We start from the raw sequence: 23,990 nt of genomic DNA on the forward strand, positions 1-23,990 counted from the left end.
TGTCCACAGCATTTTTTTGCTATTCGGCACTGTACTGCTTTAACTGGCAATTGTGCGCTGTACCCAAAATAAATTTATATCTTTTTAATTTTTTTTTACACAAATAGAGCTTTTATTTGATCACCACTGGGTTTTTTATTTTTTATTATCCACTTGTCACCAGTATAATGATGTTATACAGCGGCAAGGTGGCACTGCTGCGCTGAATCATGTGCTAGGTACACGATCCCACACTCCAGGATCAGGGGCCCGCCGGCGACCCGCTCACGCTGTAATTAGACACAGCGGGAGCTGATCTGCGGGTACCGCGGACTCGATGTCCGCCGACATCCATCGATCATTAGGCAGAGAGCCGGAACGGCGATCTCTGCCTATGTTAACAAGGCAGATTGCGGTTCTGTCAGTACAGAGGGCATGGATCCTGTGTTCCTGCAAAGCAGGGACATGGATCCATGCCTTATGCCGCGTACACACGATCGGGAATTCGGCCCGCAAAAGACCGATGAGAGCTTTTGGTCGGAAAATGCGATCGTTGTGTATGCTGCATCGGACTTTTGCTGGACGAATTCCAGCCAGCAAAAGATCGGGAGCATGTTCTCAATTTTTCGGTCGGAAAAAGTTCTTATCCGGAAATGCGATCGTCTGTATGCAATTCCGACGCGCAAAATTCCTACGCATGCTCGGAAACAATTCGACGCATGCCCGGAAGCATTGAACTCCATTTTCTCGGCTCGCAGTAGTGTTGTATGTCACCGCGTTCTTGACGGTCGAAAGTTCAGCGAACTTTTGTGTGACCGTGTGTACGGAAGCCAAGCTTGAGCGGAATCCCGTCGGAAAAGCCGTCATATCTTTTTCGGACCAAAATCCCAATCGTGTGTACGCGGCATTAAAAGCACCTTCCACGCAGTACACAAACACTGGCTAGGCACACAGTTAACCCTTTGATCGCCCCTGATGTTTAACCCCTTCCCAGCCAGTGTCATTAGTACAGTGACAGTGCATATTTTTAGCACTGATCACTGTATTTAGTATCACTGGTCCCCACAAAGTGTCAAAAGTGTCAGTTAGTGTCCCGACTGTCTGCCACAATATAGCAGTCCCGCTATAAGTCGTTGATTGCCGCCATTACTAGTAAAAAAAATATCTCATCGTTTTTAAATCCTTTAACTTTTGTGAAAACCAATCAATATACGCTAATGTGTTTTTTTTTTTTTCTTAACAAAATATGTAGCAGCATACATATTGGCCTAAATTGATGACGAAATTTGATTATTTTCATTTTTTTTATTGGATATGTTTTATAGCAGAAAGTAAAAAATATTGTTTTTTTTTCTTTCAAAATTGCTGGTCTTTTTTTTTTTTTTTTTTTTTTTTTTAAATTGTAAAAAAAAATGCAGTGGTGAAAAAAATACCACCAAACGAAAGCTCTATTTATGTGAAAAAAAGGACATAAATCTCATTTGGGTACAGCTTTGCATGCGCAATTGTCAGTTAAAATAACGCAGTGCCGTATCGCGGACTCGATGTCCCCCGGCATCCATCGATCATTAGGCAGAGAGCCGGAACGGCGATCTCTGCCTATGTTAACAAGGCAGATTGCCGTTCTGTCAGTACAGAGGGCATGGAGGCCTGGTCATGAAGGGGATAAATCTTATCTTAAATCTCAAGTGGTTAAATAAATGAAAAAAGATTGAAAAGTTGTCTACTTTATGTTATAAAACATATCCAATTAAAAAAAAAACACATTTATTTGTAAATTTAGGCCAAAATGTATTCTGCTACACGTCTTTGGTAAAAGGGGTTAAGATCTAAGGGCAATCAAGAGGTTACCTGTGTGCCCAACAAGTGTAATGTATGTAATGTGTGCTGTTTTTACTTACTGACCTGGTTGTTTTTTTTCTCCCTGCTTTTCAGGGAGAAGAAACATCCAGATTGCTGCTTTGTGTACACAGAGTTCTGTGTGTATGTGATTGGACACAGCTGATCAGCAGGTTTCAGCCAAAATCACTGGCTGAAATCAGCTGCCAAACTTGTGCTGTGTTCAGTCACAAGCCCCAAACCCGGGACAAAAGCTGGCAACGTACATGTACGACGCTGAGCCGGCACCTGCTGTCCGCTTGCAGTATATACTGTGAATGGTCGGCAGGTGCTTAAAGGTGAAGACTAAGATGGCTTTTACACCGAGCTGCCCCGGGCTTCGGCGGTAAAGCGGCGCTATTTTTAGCGCCGCCTTACCGTCGTTTTAGTGGCGCTATTCGGGCCGATAGCGGGGCGATTTTAACACCCCACTAGCGGCCGAAAAGGGGTTGAATCCGCCTGCAAAACGCCGCCGGTATCAATGGGGAGCAGCGATGGAGGAGCGGTGGAGCACCGCTCCAAAGAAGCTGCTGGCAGGACTTTCTACACTTGGCCAAACATGCTTCCTGCCCCTAAAAGGCCAGTGGTGACTCAACCCCCTCCAGCAACATCCCGCTCAGGCAACGGTCGCCCACGGTCCACCCTGCTTCATCCCTCCTGGTAGGCTGTGGTGCTCTATTTAAACATCACAAGCCCAGAGCTCCAGGCTTGTGATATCGTCTGCTTCTTGGCTCCCTTTTTGCTGTGCCCAGCTGTGACCTGTTGTTGGATTAGTTGTTGCTGACCTCTGCCTTGTACACGGACTTCTCTTTGGATTGCTGTCTGAACTTGACCTCAGATTGTTTGCTAAACTACACTTGCTCTCTGTATGCCGTGACCAACACAAATGTCTATTGGATTGCAGTTGTTTGCTATCTGCCCTGACCTTGGAGTTGTTTCCGGACTATGCTTGCCTGCTACCTGTCTTATGACTGCCCCTGGATTCTGAAATCAGTCGCTGTCTATTGCCTGAACAGCCTCAGGACTACAGATACCTTTCTTTGTCTCATTCTCTCAGTCCCAGTGCTATCTGACCAGGAACTGTAGCATTGCGTTCTAAGACTTGGGGTAATGGACAACCAAGTACCAGTAGGCTCGCTTGCCGTAAGGTAACAGGGTTGCTAAAGTCAGAAGAAACACTAAGTAACTATGGTTCCTGACCAAGGCATCAGGCTGTGGGTTACAGTTTACATACAGAGCCAAGCTCACATGCCTTGGCCTGGTCAGTTCAGACACTCTCAACATATTGTTCTCACATTTCTTGTTTAGCTGTTTATCTCAATGGGAGGAGCCATCCTCTGTCTCCCGGGAGGATCCCTGAACTATACTCAGTACCCTAATATGAGGTCTATACACACCTGCACAATCTGTGTGCTGGTTGTCCTCAAAACTTTGACCTAGGGCTGGAAGCTTTATACCACCCAGTACTCTACAAAGCCTCTGGGCTCAAGGATTTGGCCTGGGATTTGCCTAGAAAAAAATTAAAATTCAGTTCCCTCCATATAAAATACACAACCTCAACCTGCATGGTTGAGAACCTTGGGTGACACCGAGTCCTCTTTACACCAATACATGTAGTAGCCCTGTTACACAAGTGCAGGGTACACGTTGAGCAGCTTCACTCTGCAGGAATTCAGCAGCTTCCTTGTGCGCTTCACCATTTGAAATTCTTTTCCATTGGAATGCAGTAGATGTCATGGTCTGTTGTCAGGCTCGGAGAGAGCAGTAGCTATAGCAGTAGAAAAGCTCCCACCGACCAGCAGGATACATACACAAGCAGATCATCCTGGGAGATGATACAGTCTCATCTGAGGTGCAGAGTCTAAGTACTAACTGGTATTCACCAGAGCTCCTGATGGTAGAAATGGGTTTTGTGGTGGGTTAATACCAGGTCGTGATCGCCCAACCAGGAGGTGAGCAAGCCAGGGTCCAGTAGCAGATGATATAGCAGGTACGGATCAAGCACAAGTGTAGTCAGTAAACAAGCCAAAGGTCCCAGGTTGGGATCAAGCGGAAGCATAGTCAAGGAACAAGCCAAGGTCAGTAACCAGTGGTAGCGAAGATACGTACGGCAGCAGGAGAAACAAGAGTAAGATGGCTGGAGTGGAGAGAGCACAAAATTCTGGCAAACAGGAAGTGCAAAGGCATGGCTAAAATAGGACGTTCATGGGAGGAGCAAAGGGTTCAAAGTTCAAGAGAAAAAAGGTTCAAGGTTCTCAAGAAGATACATCATCCGACATAGCAAAGGTTGCAGGTTCAGACCCGGGTCCTGACAGTAGGTTTAACAACTGTATTTATTGGACACAGGGGAGATGGCTGGAACGGCTGGGGCTCATGGGCTCATACAGCTTTAGCTGTGCTACTGAACAGTGTATCATTTTAGGTGAAGACAGAGCGTTTTATTTATTAGTTCTCGCATCTAATCTAAATCCGCTGTAGGACATTAGATAATTGCAGGAAAGTGAGCGAATGTACATTACTTGTACACAGACATTACATTTAAGTGCTGTAATTGATGCAACCTTTTTAAAGTATTGAGCAGTCCTACAGTTCTACTCTAGTAATTGCTACTGGTTTATCTAAGGCCTCATGTACACTGCTGCTGGTAAACGGACGTTTAAGAGCAGTTGGGCATTTTTTTCAACTGCTCCTGAATTGTTCTCCTCTCCTCTCCTCTCCTCTCCTCTCCTCTCCTCCCCTCTCCTCTATGTTATCTTATCAGTACATGTACACAGGGTCTTTATAGTCATTTCTAGGCAGTTGAGTTTAGAGGCTCTTTTTGGAAGGCCAAAAAAATGGGTTCAGAAGCTGAGTTTAGAGGAATTTCAAGCGCCAAACGCTTCTAAACGCGGTAACTCGCGTTTCGTTTACAGGCGTTTTTCATTTTTGGGATATTTTGAAAAAAAATAAAGTTTTTTTTAAAAAAACGCTTCTAAACACAAACGCGGCTAAACGCGACAAAATGGACGTTTTAAACGTGGGTTACTATCTGTTACGTTAAATCGTTCAGGAGAGGTTGTGAAAATGTCCCGTGTACATGAAGCCTAACAAAAAACAAGGAGATCTAAGAATGATGAAGGCCAAATGCAAGTGCATTCTCTAAAGTTTGCCATAAAAATGGATAGTGGAGTGGATAGTGGCAATTTCGTTTTTGGCTAGGCTGTAGTAATCTCAGACTGATTGTGTCATTTTTTTTACATGGTTTTTCCCTAAGCTTAACCACTTACAGACCGGAAGATTTTCCCGCTTAATGACCAGCTCATTTTTTGCGATACGGCGCTGCGTCGGTTTAACTGACAATTGCGCGGTCGTGCGACATTGTACACAAACGTAATTAACGTCCTTTTTTTCCCACAAATACAAACAGAGCTTTCTTTTGGTGGAATTTGATCACCTCTGCGGTTTTTTATTTTTTGCACTATAAACAAAAAAAGAATGACAATTTTGAAAAAAAAAAAAAAAAAAAAAAATTTCACGTTTTGCTATAATAAATATCAAAAAAAAATAAATAAAAATAATTTCTTAATCAGTTTAGGCCAATATGTATTCTTCTACATATTTTTGGTAAAAAAAAAATCTCAATAAGCGTATATTGATTGGTTTGCACAAAAGTTATAGCATCTACAAAATAGGGGATAGTTTTATGGCATTTTTTTTACTAGTAATGGCAGCAATCTGCAAATTTTTAGCAGGACTGTGACATTGTGGCGGACAGATCGGTCACTTTTGACGCTTTTTTGGGACCATTGACATTTATGCAGTGATCAGTGCTATCAAAATGCACTGATTACTGTGTAAATGTCACTGGCGGGGAAGGGGTTAACACTAGGGGGCGATCAAGGGGTTAAATGTGTTCCCTGGAAGATGTTTCTAACTGTGGGGGGAGGGGACTGACTGGAGGAGGAGAGAGATCACTGTTCCTAGAGTGGTCCTAGAGCTGTCCTGCTTTGTCTAGGGGAAGCTGTGCCAAGGAGGAGACCCAGGGGAAGCCCCTTGCTGGAGAGAGCCAGAAAGAAGGCTGGTCACTCAGAACTCAGAATTTTTTTTCCCCGAGGGCAGGTCTGTTGACATTACAGGTCCCTCGTCTCCTCCTCCTCCAGTGGCGTTGGGCGCTGCACGATTTTTACTTCGGCACTAAATGGAAGCACACTTAATCATTTTCTAAACCTAGATTGTCACAAAGGCCTTTTGATTTTCCATAATCTTTCTGGTACATCAAGTTCACGTCTATTTAAAAAATATATATATATATTTTTCAACTTATTTTTAGAAATATTTTCAAACTATGCTCATTTCGCTTCATTTCTGGGTTATTTTTAGGGTGTCCTGTGATGGAATGCAAAAAGGTCCCCACAAATAGCCACTGAAGAAGAGAAAAGGTAAGCCAAATGTTTTCATTAAAGTTGGGCTTGTGCCAAAGTGTTTCTTGACTTCTAGCTTTGGATGGGGTGGAGAAGGGTTGGAATTCAATTTTTTTTCTTATGCTGTCTGAAGATTCCCCCCCACTGTCTAGCCCAGACACACAGCTGAAAGTAAGATGACTACTAAGCCCAAAACGAGGCTTAGAGGTTAGAAATCCTACCTTTCAGGACCAGGGTCCACAGATCAAATCCCAACTGCTCATGGGTTTCCTCCCTCTCTAGTTACGTTAATTGGCACCTGAGATTGGAACCTTAGATTGGAGGGAACAAAAAACAGGGTGCTGGGGTTAGTAGGATCAATAAGACAACACTTTATAAAAACAAAGTACACTTACAATGTTAAAACTCCAGTGTCCAGCGTAGTGACTGCCAGGGGCTACATTACTTAGGCATACATGGATAGGGCCGATCAAACAGCAGCTAATAATTGAAACCACCACGGATCCCAAGAGGAACAGAAGACTGGTGGCATCTGTGGCCACAATGCAAAGCCGAAGGATAACAGGTGTGACGTCAGAGGAGGCTGAGCTGCGACAGGTTTCGGGGCACCGCCCCCCCTTTGTCAAGCAGCTGTATTGGTGTACACACCTGCTATGTGCGTGACCTTAGATTGTAAGCTCCTTCAGGGTAGGGACAGATAGGGTAGGTTAGTGAAATGCTGAGTAAAGTGCTGGCGCTACGTAAATATCTGTAATAATGAGGGGAAATTCCATCTTTGACAGGTGTGATGTCAGAGAATGGGCGGGCTTCAACACATTTTAGGGGCGCCGCCTCCTTTGTCAAGCAGGAGTTTTGGTGTAGACATCTGCTATGTGTGTGACTTTAGATTGTAAGCTCCTTCAGGATAGGGACAGGTAGGGTAGGTTTGTAAAATGCTGAGTAAAGTGCTGGCGCTATGTAAATTCCTGTAATAATGGGAGAAATTCCATCTTTGACAGGGGTGTTCATTCGGGAAATGTGTCCTCTGCTCCCTTTTTGGTGACCACTTTCCCTTCACTTTCTACTCCAGTAACTCCTGCACTAGGAAGGTAGAAGTTTAGGTAAAAAACATTTTATTTTTCAACAGTTAGTGTTACATTATTTACTTGTAATGAAGGTTGTCCCATGATGAGCATTTTGCTGGATTCTGTAGAACAAAGGCGCTGCCCTGTCCTCTTCCTGCTGCTGAACCTCTGGCACTGTGAGGGATAACAGCTTTGGGTCTCCGAGCTCAGCTATACTAAAGACAATCCAATGTGGACACACCCCTTCCTGGCCTCTCTTCCAATGAGAAAAGTTCTTTCACTGATTATATGATCTGTGAATGGGGGGGGGGAGAATCCTGTGACTAAACAGGAAGAGGACGGGGCATACCTGCAGAGAAGGTTTCTACAGAATGCAGCAGCCTGCACATCCTGGTACATCCTCCATTACAGGTAAGTAATCTAACTAAACCTGCAGAGAAAAAAAAGGTTTTTAACCACTTCCTGCCTGTAGGACGTCATGTGACATCCGGGACCTGAAGTGGAGATATCTGGATGATGCCTGCAGCTACAGGCATCATCCAGATATCTTTCTTTTCAGCCGGTGATTCACTTGGCGGCTGATTCGGTGCCTCTCCCATGTGATCGGGGAGCCCAAGATCCGATCCAACGATGGCGCCTGCTTACCAGAGAGCTGACCAAAGGCCAAATGGTCTCCGGCCATCTCTATGATCCTGTTAGACCAGAAGCGATGTCATGATGTCACTTCCGGTCCTGGCTGATGTAAACACTGACATTTTTTTTTTTCCTGGAAAGCAGAGATCAATGTTTTTTTTAAAATATTTTTTTAATATCAGGCTTTCCAGGGTTGAGGAGAGATTTGGGGTCTTATAGACCCCAGATTTCTCCATAAGGGGGACCTGTTATAATAATAATTTTTTTTTTTTTTTAAGCGTCCCTCGCTCTCGTGCTCGCCCGCAGAAACGCACGCATACATAGGACGTGTCCGCAATTAAACAAAGTTTGCACCACACATTATAGCGAGAGCAATAATTCTAGCACTAGACCTCCTCTGTAAGGGCTCATCTACACTTGCTTCGGCTTCAACACACATTAACAGCTAGTTTACACTTGCTTCAAAACAAGGCTTCGGACAGGCTTTGTTGAAGCTCTCTGAACACCAGTCAAAGCTCCTGTCACTAATTAAAATGGTTAGCTTACAGTCTTGTTTACACCTTGGTTTTGCTTTGCTTTGCTTCGGCTTTGCTTCAAAAATTATACCCCGTGTAGCTTTAGTTAGTGCTTCAAAGCGTCTTCAAAGCCTCCATAGAAGTCTATGGCAAAGCTCGCTTGAAGCCCCACTGAAGCCACATGAAGCCTCATCGAAGCACCACGAAGCCTCACCGAAGCCTCATCGAAGTCCCAACAAAGGATCATCGAAGCCCCACCAAAGGCTCACCGAAGCCTCATCGAAGCCTCATCGAAGCACCAAGCAAAAGCAAGGTGTAAACAGGACTGTAAGTTAACCATTTTATTTATTGACAGGAGCTCTGACTGGCACTCACAAAAGCTTTAACAAAGCGTGTCCGAAGCCATGTTTTGAAGCAAGTGTAAACTATCCCTAAAGCGCCTACTGCTTCAACACGCTTTTATGATGTGTTTTTGATGCTTCGGTGGGGCTTCGGTGAAGCTTTAGTGATGCTTCAATGATGCTCTTTTGAAGCTTTGTTGAAGCTTGGCAGATGCCCTGCGTGTGTGCTGATATCTCATACCTGCAATTTCTCCAAAACAAAGTGCAGCTAAAGCTGAATTAAAGCCTCTCAAAAGCTGCAGGTGCTTCAAGCAAGCTTCAAGGGAGCTTTGCCATGCACCTTGCTTTTGCTTTGCTTCGGCTTCGCTTCAAAAATTATATCCCATGTAGCTTCAGTGGTGCTTCAAAGTGTCTTCAAAGCCTCCATAGACGTCTGTGGCAAAGCTTGCTTGAAGTCCCACCGAAGCCCCACCGAAGCCTCACCGAAGCCTCACCGAAGCCTCCCCGAAGCTCCACCAAAGCCTCATCGAAGCCCCACCAAAGCCTCATCAAAGTACCAAGCAAAAGCAGGGTGTAAACAGGACTGTAAGCTAACCATTTTATTTAGTGACAGGAGCTTTGACTGGCGTTCAGAGAGCTTTAACAAAACCTGTCTGAAGCCTTGTTTTGAAGCAAATGTAAACTAGCCCTAACTCATAAACTGATAACCTTTAAAAAAATGTTGAAAGCGTTGCCAATGGAGATTTTTAAGTACCACAGTTTGGTGCCATTCTACAAGCGTACGTCATTTTTAAAGCGTGCCATGTTTGGTATGTCAAAGGAAAAGCACCATAGGCCGCCCATCATGAAGCAGACGCATGTGCATGAAGTGAGATGGGATCCCCGTGGTTAGGCTTCAAGGGGCGGAGCGACACGCGTTGGGCCGGAGCCTGGCTGGAGCCTGGACTGAGGCTGCCATTCATCTCTCTTCATGCACATGGCTCGGCTTCATGATGTGCGGCTCATGGACCTTTTCCTTTGACATTGCTGCAGCTTGGAGCTGGGGCGAGCTCCCCGTTCCTGCCTGCACTAAAAGAGGGTCTTGTTGGGCTTTACCTCTCTACCTGAGCGGCACCTACACTTTGTATGTTCGGTATCTATTTACTGGGCGTAACATCATCTTTTATATTTTAGAAAAAAATGGGTTATATATTGTGTGTGTGTGTGTGTGTGTGTGGGGGGGTGCATTAAAATTCATGCAAAGGTTTGAAAAATCACTGTGCAAAATTGAAACGACAGCCTTTTTATTCTCCAGGGCCTCTGCTATATATTATATATAATGTTTGGGGGTTCTGAGTAATTTTCTAGCAAGAAAAAAAGGTTTTTTTTTATATGTAGGAGAGAAATGTCAGAACTGGCCTGGGTGGGAACTGGTTAAACTAAACTTCAGCTTTAACCACTTGCTGTCTGCTCCATAGCAGTTTTACTGCTACAGGGCGGCAGCTGTGCGTGGGATCACATACATATACATGATCCGCCTCCTCCGGATAGAGGGTGCGCATTCGCGCTGCTGGCACCACACTCCCGCTGTGATGATGTCATTCCTTATGCAGGCAGAACCACAGACTACCTATGTAAACAAGGCAGATCGCCGTTCTGTCAGTAGGGAAGACGTGGATTCTGTGTGTCTGCAAAGCAGGGCATGGATCAATGCCTTCCCCTAGTAAAAGCCCCTCCCATAGTACACGGAAACACTGGCTAGGCACACATTTAAAGTGGAACTTCAGTCATTTTTTCATCTTTCCATCTATTAAATCTTCAGCCCTTGCTGTTGTTGTTGTTTTAACTTTGGATAGTAAAACTTTTTTTTTTTCTGCCAGTAAATTCCTTATACAGCCCACTTCCTGTTTCTTGTCTGGTCATTGGCCTAGGCTTATGACATCATGCACAGCTCTCTCTCTCACCGTTGTGAGAGTTTGCCAAGAAGGGAGCGGGGGGTGAGTCATACGAGGGCCAATGAGAGCTGCAGAGCTGGAGGTGTGCCTCTGTGTAAATCCAGGAAGTGAACAGGCAGCAGCTTCAGCTGCCCACAGTTAAAATGGCTGCAGCCAGACTCAGTGGAGGGAGATTTCTGCAGCATATTTGGCAAGTACAGAATCATAGTATATATAAAATAATACGCAAATTGCAATGAATGGCAAAATATGTTTTTATTACAAGTTATGTGAGCAGACTGCAGTTCCTCTTTAACCCTTTGATCGCCCCTGATGTTATCCCCTTCTCGGCCAGTGTCATTAGTACAGTGACAGTGCATATTTTTAGCACTGATCACTGTATTGGTGTGACTAGTTCCTGAATAGTGTCAAAAGTGTCAGTTAGTGTCAGAACGTCCGTCGCAGTATCGTAGTCCCGCTACAAGTCGCTGTTAACTGCCATTACTAGTAAAAAAAAAGTATTTAAAAAAATAAATACATAAAAATATCCCATAGTTTGTAGACGCTATAACTTTTGACACAAACCAATCAATATACGCTTATTGTGATTTTTTTTTAACAAAAATATACAAATATTAACCTAAATTGCCGAAGAATTTTTTTAAAAATTTTTTATCGCGTATGTGTTATAGCAGAAATTAAAAATGAATGTTTTTTTTGTTTTTTTTTCTTTCAAAAAAATTTTTTTAATAGTGCAAAAACCGCGATAATTAATAAATTATTTTTTTTAAGAGATAGCCTTTGTGTGTTTACATATTTTTTTTTCTTTTTGCATTTTATAATGGTATATGGTCTGTGAATATACCCAGCCCTTATAGTGGGTGTCATCCCCATTTAGCTCATCATTGATCAGGTTCCCAGTACCTTCGGGTCCTTATTTTTTCTTTCAAAAAAATGTTTTTATATAGCGCAAAAACCGCAGAGGGGATCAAATACCATCCACAGAAAGCTCTATTTGTGGGGGAAAAAAAGGACATAATTTTTTTTTTTGTGTACAGCGTCACACGACCGCGCAATTGTCAGTTAAAGTAACATAGTGCCGTATCGCAGAAATTGGCCTGGTCATTAAGGGGGCTAAATCTTCTGGAGATCAAGTGCTTAGTCAACGAGAACATAATACAAAGGTATGGAATTAAATTAAATTAATAAATGCAAAAATAAAAAAAATATGTAAACACCCAAAGGCTATCTCCTCAAAAAATGTATTTATTGTAGATAGAAATCATCACAGCATCAAACAAGGTCACTAATGCCTACAAAATACCCCCCCCCCCCCACACTCACACATATTCCCCACCCTCATACCTACACCCTCCCCCTAAAAGCGATAATTAATACATTATTTTTTTTAAGAGATAGCCTTTGGGTGTTTACATTTTTTTTTTTTTTTTTTGTATTTATAATGGTATATGGTCTGTGAATATACCCAGCCCTTATAGTGGGTGGCATCTCCATTTAGCTCATCATTGATCAGGTTGTCAGTACCTTCGGGCCCTTTTTTTTTTTTTTTTTTTAGTGGGTGGCATCTCCATTTAGCTCATCATTGATCAGGTTCCCAGTACCTTTGGGTCCTTTTTTTTTTATTTTTATTTTTTATTTTTTTTAGTGGGTGGCATCTCCATTTAGCTCATCATTGATCAGGTTCCCAGTACCTTCGGGTCCTTTTTTTTAATTTTTATTTTTTTAGTGGGTGGCATCTCCATTTAGCTCATCATTGATCAGGTTCCCAATACCTTCGGGTCCTTTTTTTTTTAATTTTTATTTTTTTAGTGGGTGGCATCTCCATTTAGCTCATCATTGATCAGGTTCCCAGTACCTTCCGGTCCTTTTTTTTTTTATTTTAATTTTTTATCTTTTTAGTGGGTGGCATCTTCATTTAGCTCATCATTGATCAGGTTCCCAGTACCTTCGGGTCCTTTTTTTTTAATTTTTATTTTTTATTTTTTTAGTGGGTGGCATCTCCATTTAGCTCATCATTGATCAGGTTTCCAGTCCCTTCGGGTCCTTTTTATTTTATTTTTATTTTTTATTTTTTTTAGTGGGTGGCATCTCCATTTAGCTCATCATTGATCAGGTTCCCAGTACCTTCTGATTGGGCGCCACATCCAATCAATCACAGACCAAAAATACCAAAAAAAATTGACATTCAAGGTGCCCCAAAGAATACACATTCACAATAGATTATAAAATAATTGTTTTTGGTCTGTCAGTGAGGACATAGAAAGCAATGCAACCCGCCTAAGGTTCTAACTCTTCCCCAATTTATCCAAAAATAGAGAAAAGTTTTTCCTGGGTGCCACTTTACAAAGCAATAATAAAATCTCATTATTTTATTTATGAATCATTCTTTGTTTTAGGTACATTAAAGTACTACAGACTATATACCTTTCTACAAGCAGTGCTAACTACAAAACATTGTTTTTTTTTTTTGTTTTTTTTCCTTTTACTTTTTCACTCCCAGCTTCACAGAAGGTTAAAAATAACTTCCCATCAACCTTGCCAATTCGCAATCAAAAACTTGTAGCCGATTTTGGAGTTCTGTCAGATATTGTTCGTTGGAGTTAATGACCCTACAAGGTGGTGTCAGTGATAAGATTGATTTTAGAGTTGTTATGTTTCGAAAAAAAACAAAAAAAACAAATGCCAACCTAGACTTCTCCTGCAGCGCAGGCAATACAAAATGAAAAATATCAGACAACAAATTTAGATACAATTTTTTTTTTTTAAATTAGGGATCTGTCTGGAAATTAAATTTTAATCAGTTCTTAAGATTTCTGGCAGGATCAACAGATATATTTTTGCACAGATATAATAAAATGCTTTCAGTGGTATACACAAGGGTTGTCCCGATACCATTTTTTTAAGACCGAGTACAAGTACCGATACTTTTTTTCAAGGACTCGCCGATACCGATTACTGATACTTTTTTTTAATGTCATGTAACAGTTTTCAAACCACAATACAGACTAATGATATTATCTTCTTTATAATTATGAACTGTAACTCAAGACACAAAAGAATAAAACTGTTTTATTTGCTCAAAGAATTATCACAGAACATGTTGATAAATACAAAAAATATATTTTACAACATCAAAATATATACACTATATTCTCAAAAGTATTGGGACGCCGGCCTTTACACGCACATGAACTTTAATGGCACCCCAGTCTTAGTCCGTAGGGTTCAATATTGAGTTGGCCCGCCCTTTGCAGCTATAACAGCTTCAACTCTTCTGGGAAGGCTGTCCACAAGGTTTAGGAGTGTGTCTATGGGAATGTTTGACCATTCTTCCAGAAGCCCATTTGTGAGGTCAGGCACTGATATTGGCAGAGAAGTCTCCATTCTAAATGATCCCAAAAGTGTTCTTTCGGGTTGAGGTCAGGACTCTGTGCAGGCCAGTCAAGTTCACCCCAAACTCGCTCATCCATGTCTCTATGGACCTTGCTTTGTGCACTGGTGTGCCGTCATGCTGGAACAGGAAGGGGTCATCCCCAAACTGTTCCCACAAAGTTGGGAGCATGAAATGTCTTGGTATGCTGATGCCTTAAGAGTTCCCTTCACTGGAACTAAGGAGGCAAGCCCAACCCCTGAAAAACACACCATAATCCCCCCCCCCCACCAAATGATTTGGAACAGTGCACAAAGCAAGGTCCATAAAGACATGGATGAGCGAGTTTGGGGTGGAGGAACTTGACTGGCCTGCACAGAGTTCTGACCTCAACTCCGATAGAGCCCTTTGGGATGAATGAGAGCGGAAACTGCGAGCCAGGCCTTCTACTCCAATGTCAGTGCCTGACCTCACAAATGCTCTTCTGGAAGAATGGTCAAACATTCCCATAGACACACTCCTAAACCTTGTGGATGGCCTTCCCAGAAGAGTTGAAGCTGTTATAGCTGCAAAGGGTGGGCCAACTCAATATTGAACCCCACGGACTAAGACTGGGATGCCATTAAAGTTCATGTGCGTGTAAAAGCAGGTGTCCCAATACTTTTGACAACATCATGTATTTAACAAATCAAATACATAAAAAAATGTGTTGGTAGAGTTTACATACACTTTAATCTGAACAATCTGACGTATCTATAGGGAAAAAAGATATGAAAGAATATTATCTCCAGTGAAATTTTCTGACTTCCGTCGTCCTTTAGGAAGAAGAAGGTTTGTAGCTTTTTCACCTTCATTGTTTTCCTCCTAAAAAAAAGCGTCTCTCCATTGCGAGGGAATCTCCGGAGACCTAAATCTGCATAATCTGTTCATGTCACATAATCTGATCCGCACAAATATGGAAAAGATATTTATCAAGATGATTGCAGACCTGACCCAGTAGAAGTGCAATGAGAGCCGAGCCCCGCGCGACCTTGTAGCAGAATGTAAACTATCTCAAGGGTACAGCGGAGAGTGGTATTTATGGAGATCGCGGCTAATGCTCATGTCCCGAGCTTTTGCCAAGTAATCTCACTAAGGCTGTATTCTGTCAATATTAACATAGGTCAGGACTGACTCTGAGAGCTTGTATCAGGCAGTTGTCCTTCAGAACACCTAATGCGTGAAGGGACTATGCCAAATAAATGATTGTGAAATACTTTGTCAATTTTATAGTTATTTGACGGTTCTTTTGTTTTTTTGTTTGTGTGAAAGAGAGCACAAAACTGACACAAAATTCAATAAAAAAACATGAGCATACAAAAAAAGTACATGGCGTTTAACACATGGTCCTCCTCCGAAGAGAAAGGACCCTGGTCCTGAACCCCCAGGGTGCAAGGCTCCTGACAGGGACTGGGGTATTCGTGGTCCACCCAGCCAAAACTAGGCTGACCCCATTTTTCGGGGGACCTGTCAAGGTAGGGTCCACCTAAGTAGGGCTCCCCTGAAGGGGGGACCCCATGGGAGGGGGAGAACCTGACCACGTGCCCTCCCCCATAAGGTGTTCAGTGCGAGTCCATGGACTTACATCCTAGTAATCGGGAGTGAATTGATTATTGCGAAATACTTTGGCAATTTTGTAGTTATTCAACACCAGATCTAAAAAAAAAAGTGAGCTCACAAAAAAGTGCACAGGGTTTACACATGGTTCATCTCTGAAGAGAAAAGACCCTGGTCCTGAACCCCTAGGTGAAAGACTCAGAAGAAATGTGATACTCGTGATCCACCCACCTGAAACCAGGCAGACCCCATTCTTCAGGGGACCTGTCAAGACAAGGTCCTCAAGTCCTAAGTGGGGCTCCCCTGAAGGGATATCCAATGGGAGGGGAAGAATCTGACCAAAAGGCCGTGTGCTGAGAAAAGGTACACTCAAGTACTAGGTGGGGCTCCCCTCATAGGGGATCCCATGGAAGGGGGAGAACCTGACCAAAATGCCACATGCCCTCTTCTTTAAGACTTTCAGGGCACATCCAAGATACCTACACCTTACCAATGGGGAGTGAGCAAAGTTCTATGTGCATGTGCAAAGTGCTGAAGCTTAAAAGAATATATGCTTTGAAGGTGCCAAAGTCCAAGACAAAAATTCCTCCGGTCCCAGCCAAAATGCCCCAGCCCAGGAGGCAGGTGTGGAAAAAAAGCATGTAGGGGTGCTGTGGCCAAGGTGCCATACTAAAAACAAATTGAATTGCCCCAAAGGACTGACTCTGAGAGCTTGTATCAGGCAATTGTCCTTCAGAACACCTAATACATAAAGGGACTTATGTTGATTAGTTATTGTGAAATACTTTGGCGGTATCATAATTCTATGTCATCAGATGCAATAAAAAAGTGAGCATACAAAGTGAAGGACACAAAAAATTACACAGGGTATTCACATATTCCACCTCTGAAGAGAAAGGACCCTGGTCCTGAACCCCCTGGTGCAAGACTCCCAAGGACTGGGATACTTGTGGTCCACCCAGCCAAAACTGGACAGACTCCATTCTTCGGGAGACTTGTCAAGGCAAGGTCCACCCAAGTTCTAAGTAGGGCTCACCTGAGGAGAGACCCCATGGGAGGGGAAGAACCTGACCATTAAACATTGTGTCCTCCTACCGAACGTGATCAGTGCATGTCCAAGGATCTACACCCTACTAATTGGGAATTCATTTGTTGTGAAATACTGCTGTGATAATATTATAGTTAATTGACACCAGATGCAATCAAAAGTGAGCGCACAAAAAAGTGCGCAGGGTGTGCATATAGTCCAACTCCAAAAGAGAAAGAACCCTGGCCCTGAACCCTCTTGTGCCCTGCAAGACTCCTAAGGACTGGGGTACTCGTGGTCCACCCAGCCGAAACCAGGCTGACCTCATTCTTCAGGAGACCTGCTGAGGCAAGGTCCACACAAATACTAGGTGGGGCTCCCCTAAAGGGAGACCTCATGGGAGGGGGAGAACCTGACCAAAAGTTTGCGTGCCCGGCTCCTTCCTAAGGCATTCAGGGCAAGTCCAAAGAACTACACCCTACCAATGGAGAGTGTGTAAAGTGCAAAAATAAAAAAAGAATAGGTGCTGTGAGGGTGTCAAAGTACAAGTCAATTAAAAATCCTCTGGTTCCAGCAAAAATGCTCCAGCATGTATGGAAAAAAAGCATGTAGGGATCCTGTTACTACGGTACCCTACCAAAAACACAGAGAGTTGCCCCAAAGTGATTCTTTTTCTGGTACCCCTGGCCTGCCACTCCAGAGGCACGAGCACTGTGGGCTTTTGCAGTTTTGTAGCTGATCTGCCGCCTCTTTGTAGATTACAAATCTGTTGGTCATGTAGAGGCAGATCATCTACTCCTTTTGAACCTCAGACATTAATTAGGACTGCCACCACCCTACTAGAATCATATCCCCTTCAAGCCAGTTGAAGCTTCAAAACATTGCAAACTTGTATACCTATGGCATACTTATCAGCAGTGCTGATGCTTCTAACCATCTCTGATATCATTCAGGTACCACAGAGACACTTGGTGGTCTATTTCTAAAACAAAAAAATGACATCCAATAGGATTGCCTGACGCTTTGGCCAATCGGGAAACAGGTCTCACAAACCAGCCTCCTGATTGGCGGGGAGGAACTTTAGTGTGATAATAGCGAAAATTCATTTGCTATGGTCACACAGCTGGGTTGACTCGGAACGCAATGCTCTGCGCTCCGAGGCCACCCTTTTTTGAAGCCTATTAGAGCCTCTGGCTCTAATTAGGTGCTTCAAAAAAAATACCCACCCTGCATTGGAATCCATTGCCCGGCACCACTGATATGTAGATCTTGGGGATGGACGTATGAATAGGGGAGGCGGCCCCTGTGCGTCCTCTATGGACGGGCCGCTACTGATAGGTAGTAGCAAAATTCTGCAATATGGCAACTAGATGGAGCTGACAAGCATAAGAAATAGATACGTCTTGGTAACAAGAGATACAATGTGACAATTCTAGAGATCACTAGCGGGAAATAGCAAATTAATGTAAGTATTGGTTACATTTATGTGCTCATTCTTTTGTAGCATTCTTTGGAATTGTTACATGGTATCTCGTGTTACAAAGACATATGTATTTTCTATGCTTCTCAGCTCCATCTAGTGGCCATATTATGATATTATAATAAAAACATTTGTTTAGATCAGTGTTTCTCAACCTTTTTTCAGTCAAGGCACCTTTTAAAATTATGGACAGTCTCAAGGCACCCCATTCTAAATGTAAAAAACTATTCTAAAAGTTTTACATAATGCAGCAACATCCACATGTAGGACACCCAACGTTAGAGGTGATTTATTCTTCCAAAGCAAATACATTTTTGTACACTAGTACTGACTAGTATTCCAATGTTTCTCTCCATCATTCAGCTAATGTGACCCCAGCGTTGAGGGAGTGGAGCTGAGAAGGGTAAAACAAGGATGCTGTGGAGGCAACAGACATCCTCTTTATCAACTGATGACGTCATTGGTTGTTCGGTGCACAATGACGTCAATTTTCAATTTTTTTTATTACCAGACCCCCCTAGGGTCTGAATGTCTCTTTAGTTCCTGAATAATTGATGTTAAAGGTAAGAGAAGTAGCTATACTTCCTGTGGCTGGATAATAGTGTAGTTCAACCTCGGCACTCCTGTAGTGAAAGTACAATTACCATCATGGCTCTGCCTCTAGGAGTCATGCCTGTGATTGTCAAGGTTTTGCAATGTCTTATGGGACTTGTAGTTTTAAAACAACTGGAGGGCCGAGGTTGCCTACCCCTGGTGTAGTTTATAGACTAATAAATTGGAAGCCTTGCTGTAAGGGAATGATGCTCTTGTTATGGCCTTACATAGATGCCAACTGTCTTGGACTTGCTGGGACAGTCCCACATCTATGTGCTGTCTCCTGATGATGCTGTATCCCAGGTATTTGAGTTTCTGATCATACAATGTGTAGGCTTGATTTGCACAAGACCACCCAGAAAGTAGACTTGATCTGGGCAGGACCACTGGGAAAGTAGGCTTGATCTGGACAGGACCACCTGGAAAGTAGGCTTGAACTGGATAGGACCACCTGGAAAGTAGGCTTGAACTGGGTAGGACCACCTGGAAGGTAGGTTTGATCTGGGTAGGACCACGTAGAAAGTAGGCTTGATCTGGACAAGACCACCCGAAAAGTAGGCTTGATCTGGACCAGACCACCCAGAAAGTAGGCTTGATCTGGACAAGACCAGCTGGAAAGTATGCTTGATCTGGACAAGACCATTAAGAAAGTAGGCTTGATCTGGACAGAACACCCCAGAAATTAGGCTTGATCATGGCAGGACCACCCCAGAAAGTAGGCTTGATCTGGGCAGGACCACCCATAAAGTAGGCTTCAACTAGGACCACCTGGAAGGTAGGTTTGATCTTGGCAGGACCACGTAGAAAGTAGGCTTGATCTGGACAAAACCACCCTGAAAGGCTTGATCTGGACAAGACCACATGGAAAGTAGGCTTGGCCTGGACAAGACGACCCGGAAAGTAGGCTTGATCTGGACAGAACCACCCGTAAATAGGGATGAGCCGAACACTCCCCGGTTCGGTTCGCAGCAGAACATGCGAACAGCCAAAACATTTGTTCGAACACCGTTAAAGTCTATGGGACATGAACGTGAAAAATCAAAAGTGCTAATTTTAAGGGTTAATATACAAGTTATTGTCATAAAAAGTGTTTGGGGACCTGGGTCCTGCCCCAGGGGACATGTATCAATGCAAAAAAAGTTTTAAAAACCTCAGTTTTTCCGGGAGCAGTGATTTTAATAATGCTTAAAGTGAAACAATAGAAGTGAAATATTCCTTTTAATTTCGTACCTGGGGGGTGTCTATAGTATGCCTGTAAAGTGGCGCATTTTTCCTGTGTTTAAAACAGTCCCTGCACCAAATGACATTTCTAAAGGAAAAAAAGTCATTTAAAACTATTCGCGGCTATAATGAATTGTCGGGTCCCGGGAATACAGATAAAAGTCATTGAAAAAAATGGCATCCATTCCATCCCCAATCCATTACTAGGGCCTTTGGGTTTGGTATGAATATTAAGGAGAACCCAGAACAAAAAAAAAAATGTGTGGGGGTCCCCTCAAATTGATATGGATATTAAGGGGAACCCTGCGCCAATTTTTTTTTTTAAAAAAAAGACCCTTCAGGTCTGGTATGGATTTTCAGGGGAACCCCGTGCCAAAATTAAAAAAAAATTGGTGTGGGGGTCCCCCCAAAAATCCATACCAGACCCTTATCAGAGCCCGCAACCTAGCAGGCCGCAGGAAAAGAGGGGTGGACGAGAGAGCCCCCCCACTCCTGAACCGTACCAGGCCACATGCCCTCAACATGGGGAGGGTGCTTTGGGGCAGCCCCCCAAAGCACCTTGTCCCCATGTTGATGGGGACAAGGGCCTCATCCCCAAAACCCTTGCCCGGTGGTTGTGGGGGTCTGCTGGCAGGGGGCTTATCGGAATCTGGAAGCTCCCTTTAACAAGGGGACCCCCAGATCCTGCCCCCCCTGTTTGAAATGGTAACGGGTACAATGTACCCCTAACATTTCACAATAAAAGTGTCAAAATGGTAAAAAAAACAAGACACACCTTGGGACAAGTCCTTTATTAATAAATAAAAAAATTTGAATGTCCCACAAAGTCCATTGATCTTCTTCTATGGCTCCGCCGATGGACCGAAAAATAAAATAAAAAAGATCCGCCTCCATAGGAGGCACCCGCCATATGACGCTTCAGCACCGATGGCAGTTCTTTTATAACTGAGGGCGGGGCCACACGGTGACATACCCGGGTGACTCCGCCCCCCTGTGACGCATGGGGACTTCCCAATGACGAGATGTTGAAAAGTATGACCCTGCAGAGGAAGAACGAAATACCTTGGGGAAGTTTCCCATTTGAGTCTTCAAGAGATAAAAGCCTACAGATGATTCGACCCACTGGTGCCCATCAGAAACAGAAGGACCAGTTCTTGGTAGACTTGGACTTTACAATAGCCATTTGATAAAAGTGTCTGACTATCCCAGAGATCAATACACCCAATATGTATGTTGTTTGGGCTGTGCCTTTTAGGCAAGATCCTCATAGAATAGTATGTGTAACATTTGCTTACCTTGGTTGTTTGTGCAGAGATTATCCAGCATGCCTAACTGACATCCCAGCCTTTAGCATATATATGTCATTCTTTTTTCTTTAAACAATAAGCAGTGGCTTGAATTATGCGTTCGGATCACTGTTGAGGCATTGGCCTCTGTTGTCGGAAAGGCAAAGTGCTAGGGTTTTGCTGTATTGTGTTTCAGCTATCAAAATTAGTCATCCCGAGGTTCAGCATGTCTAAGCTTGGCTTCTGGGCAGACTAGAACTTTTACCCAATGTGATATTTGGTGGGGTTTCACTCAAGGTGTGGTGCTTTTCCTTCAAGTTCAAGCGCTTGTTGGACCTGCTGCACTGGCCCTCACCCTGGCCTCTAGCAGAGGACCTCCTGTCTTCCAGGTGGAGCCCTGGATCACTGTCAGGCCCTTGATTATGAAGGAAGTGCACACCGACATGCACAGCCTGCTGGCTCCCTCAAAACATGGACTCGGGATTGGAGGCTTGTTCCCTCCCAAGACTCTTTGAAGTCTCTAGACTCCAGAACTCAATCAGTGAGTTATTTATCCCAGAGAAAACCGAAAGTCCGTTTTTTTCTGCTTAGAACAGATCTTCTGGAGCCCCTCTATCTGTATATGTAAAAACCCTGTGTGTTATTTACATCTTTTTACACAGTGGCAGGGCTTACACCTGTCACCAAGAAGTAGCTGATGACGGGTATTATCCATGAACTGGATCAGGCCTGTTGGGGGAGATACACTATATTGTCAAAAGTATTGGGACGCCTGCCTTTACACGCACATGAACTTTAATGGCATCCCAGTCTTAGTCCGTAGGGTTCAATATTGAGTTGGTCCACCCTTTGCAGCTATAACAGCTTCAACTCTTCTGGGAAGGCTGTCCACAAGGTTTAGGAGTGTGTCTATGGGAAGGTTTGACCATTCTTCCAGAAGCGCATTTGTGAGATCAGGAACTGATGTTGGATGAGAAGGTCTGGCTCGCAGTCTCCGCTCTAATTCATCCCAAAGGTGTTCTATTGGGTTGAGGTCAGGACTCTGTGCAGGCCAGTCAAGTTTCTCCACCCCAAACTCGCTCATCCATGCCTTTATGGACCTTGCTTTGTGCACTGGTGCGCAGTCATGTTGGAACAGGAAGGGGCCATCCCCCAAACTGTTCGCACAAAGTTGGGAAAATGAAATTGTCCAAAATGTCTTGGTATGCTGACACCTTTAGAGTTACCTTCACTGGAACTAAGGGGCCAAGCCCAACCCCTGAAAAACAACCCCCACACCATAATCCCCCCCTCCACCAAATGATTTGGACCAGTGCACAAAGCAAGGTCCATAGAGACATAGATGAGTGAGTTTGGGGGGAAGGAACTTGACTGGCCTGCCACGAGTCCTGACCTCAACCCTCTGAAATGAATTAGAGCGGAGACTGTGAGCCAGGCCTTCTCTTCCACATCAGTGCCTGACCTCACAAATTCCTCTTCTGGAAGAAACATTCCCATAGACACACTCCTAAACCTTGTGGACGGCCTTCCCAGTAGAGTTGAAGCTGTTATAGCTGCAAAGGGTGAGCCAACTCAATATTGAACCCTACGGACTAAGACTGGGATGCCATTAAAATTCATGTGCGTGTAAAGGCGGGTGTCCCAATACTTTTGACAATATAGTGTATCTTACTTAATAGCAAGCTGTTTTGGCCAATCTTTCCATTCTGTAAATGCAGAAAATATACACAACCGGCTTTTACTTCATTGCATTTCCATTACTTAACATTTGAGCCAACAGGGTAGCATCTGTGGTTTTCCTGGGTCCTTTTCATCACTGGTACTGGAAACCCAATTATGACTTCCTTTCCATCTGTTTTCTGGCACATTTTTGATGCTCATCTTTCTTTCAAGTGCTAATTCTGAATTATTGATGAGGCTTTTTCAGTCAACAAACCATTTACATCCTTATTTCCCAAAACAACGTCTGTGATGTCCGGTGACCAGGAATTCTGGTAGATCTTCTCTCTCTCTTCAGGCTGTCGGCTTTCCTGGATGACTGATTGAAAACCTGCTAATAGATTAGATTTTTTTTTGATCTGACTTATGTTACTTATTTGCATTTCTTTATTTTATTGATTGATTTGATTTGATATATTAGAATTAATCATAATTGATTTCTATCAATTGTATTAATACAGTAAATTGTATATAATAACATCACGGACTGTGCAGAACTGGCCAACCTTTAGAGTGGAAACCATAGCTTCACTAAACTGGCATTTAAAGCGTTAATAAACCCAAAAAACAAACATTTAATATATTGCAGCTTGCCCATTCTTCGATGTGATGGCTGCATTCGTTTCCTTTTATTTTTTAGGATTTCTTTCTTCTATTTTCATTTAGTGACCTGGCCAGTAAGTCTGTTGTAATTTTTTTAAAGCACAAGCTAGTTACAAATCAACTAACACTGGCAGGGGTGATTAAAACAATCAGCTTTTATATATTCATGCAAAACTTTTATCCCAAAAGAAAAAAAAAAAGTTTGCTGTAACTGATTATAAATTCTGAGCTGGAGTTTGGCTTCAATTTGAATGTATTGAAGTGTGTTAAATAAAGTATATTTTTGTAATTTTATACCTATTATCTTATTTTCATACATTCTCTTCTCTGGCACCGTTATAATCCCCTGT

At 43.2% G+C, this 23,990-nt stretch overlaps 1 protein-coding gene across 6 annotated transcripts in view; it reads left to right on the forward strand.

Moving 5' to 3' along the window:
* Nucleotides 1-23,990, forward strand: part of PLCB4 (phospholipase C beta 4) — a 535,803-nt gene that overhangs the window by 184,680 nt on the left and 327,133 nt on the right. For all 6 annotated transcript variants that reach the window (XM_073628632.1, XM_073628629.1, XM_073628631.1 and 3 more), the window contains one exon: nt 6,217-6,275. The gene's annotated coding sequence lies outside the window, so the exon portion shown is untranslated. The remainder of the gene's footprint in view (nt 1-6,216; nt 6,276-23,990) is intronic.

Source organism: Aquarana catesbeiana, linkage group LG04, assembly GCF_042186555.1.
Source record: "Aquarana catesbeiana isolate 2022-GZ linkage group LG04, ASM4218655v1, whole genome shotgun sequence".
Lineage (NCBI taxonomy): Eukaryota > Metazoa > Chordata > Amphibia > Anura > Ranidae > Aquarana > Aquarana catesbeiana.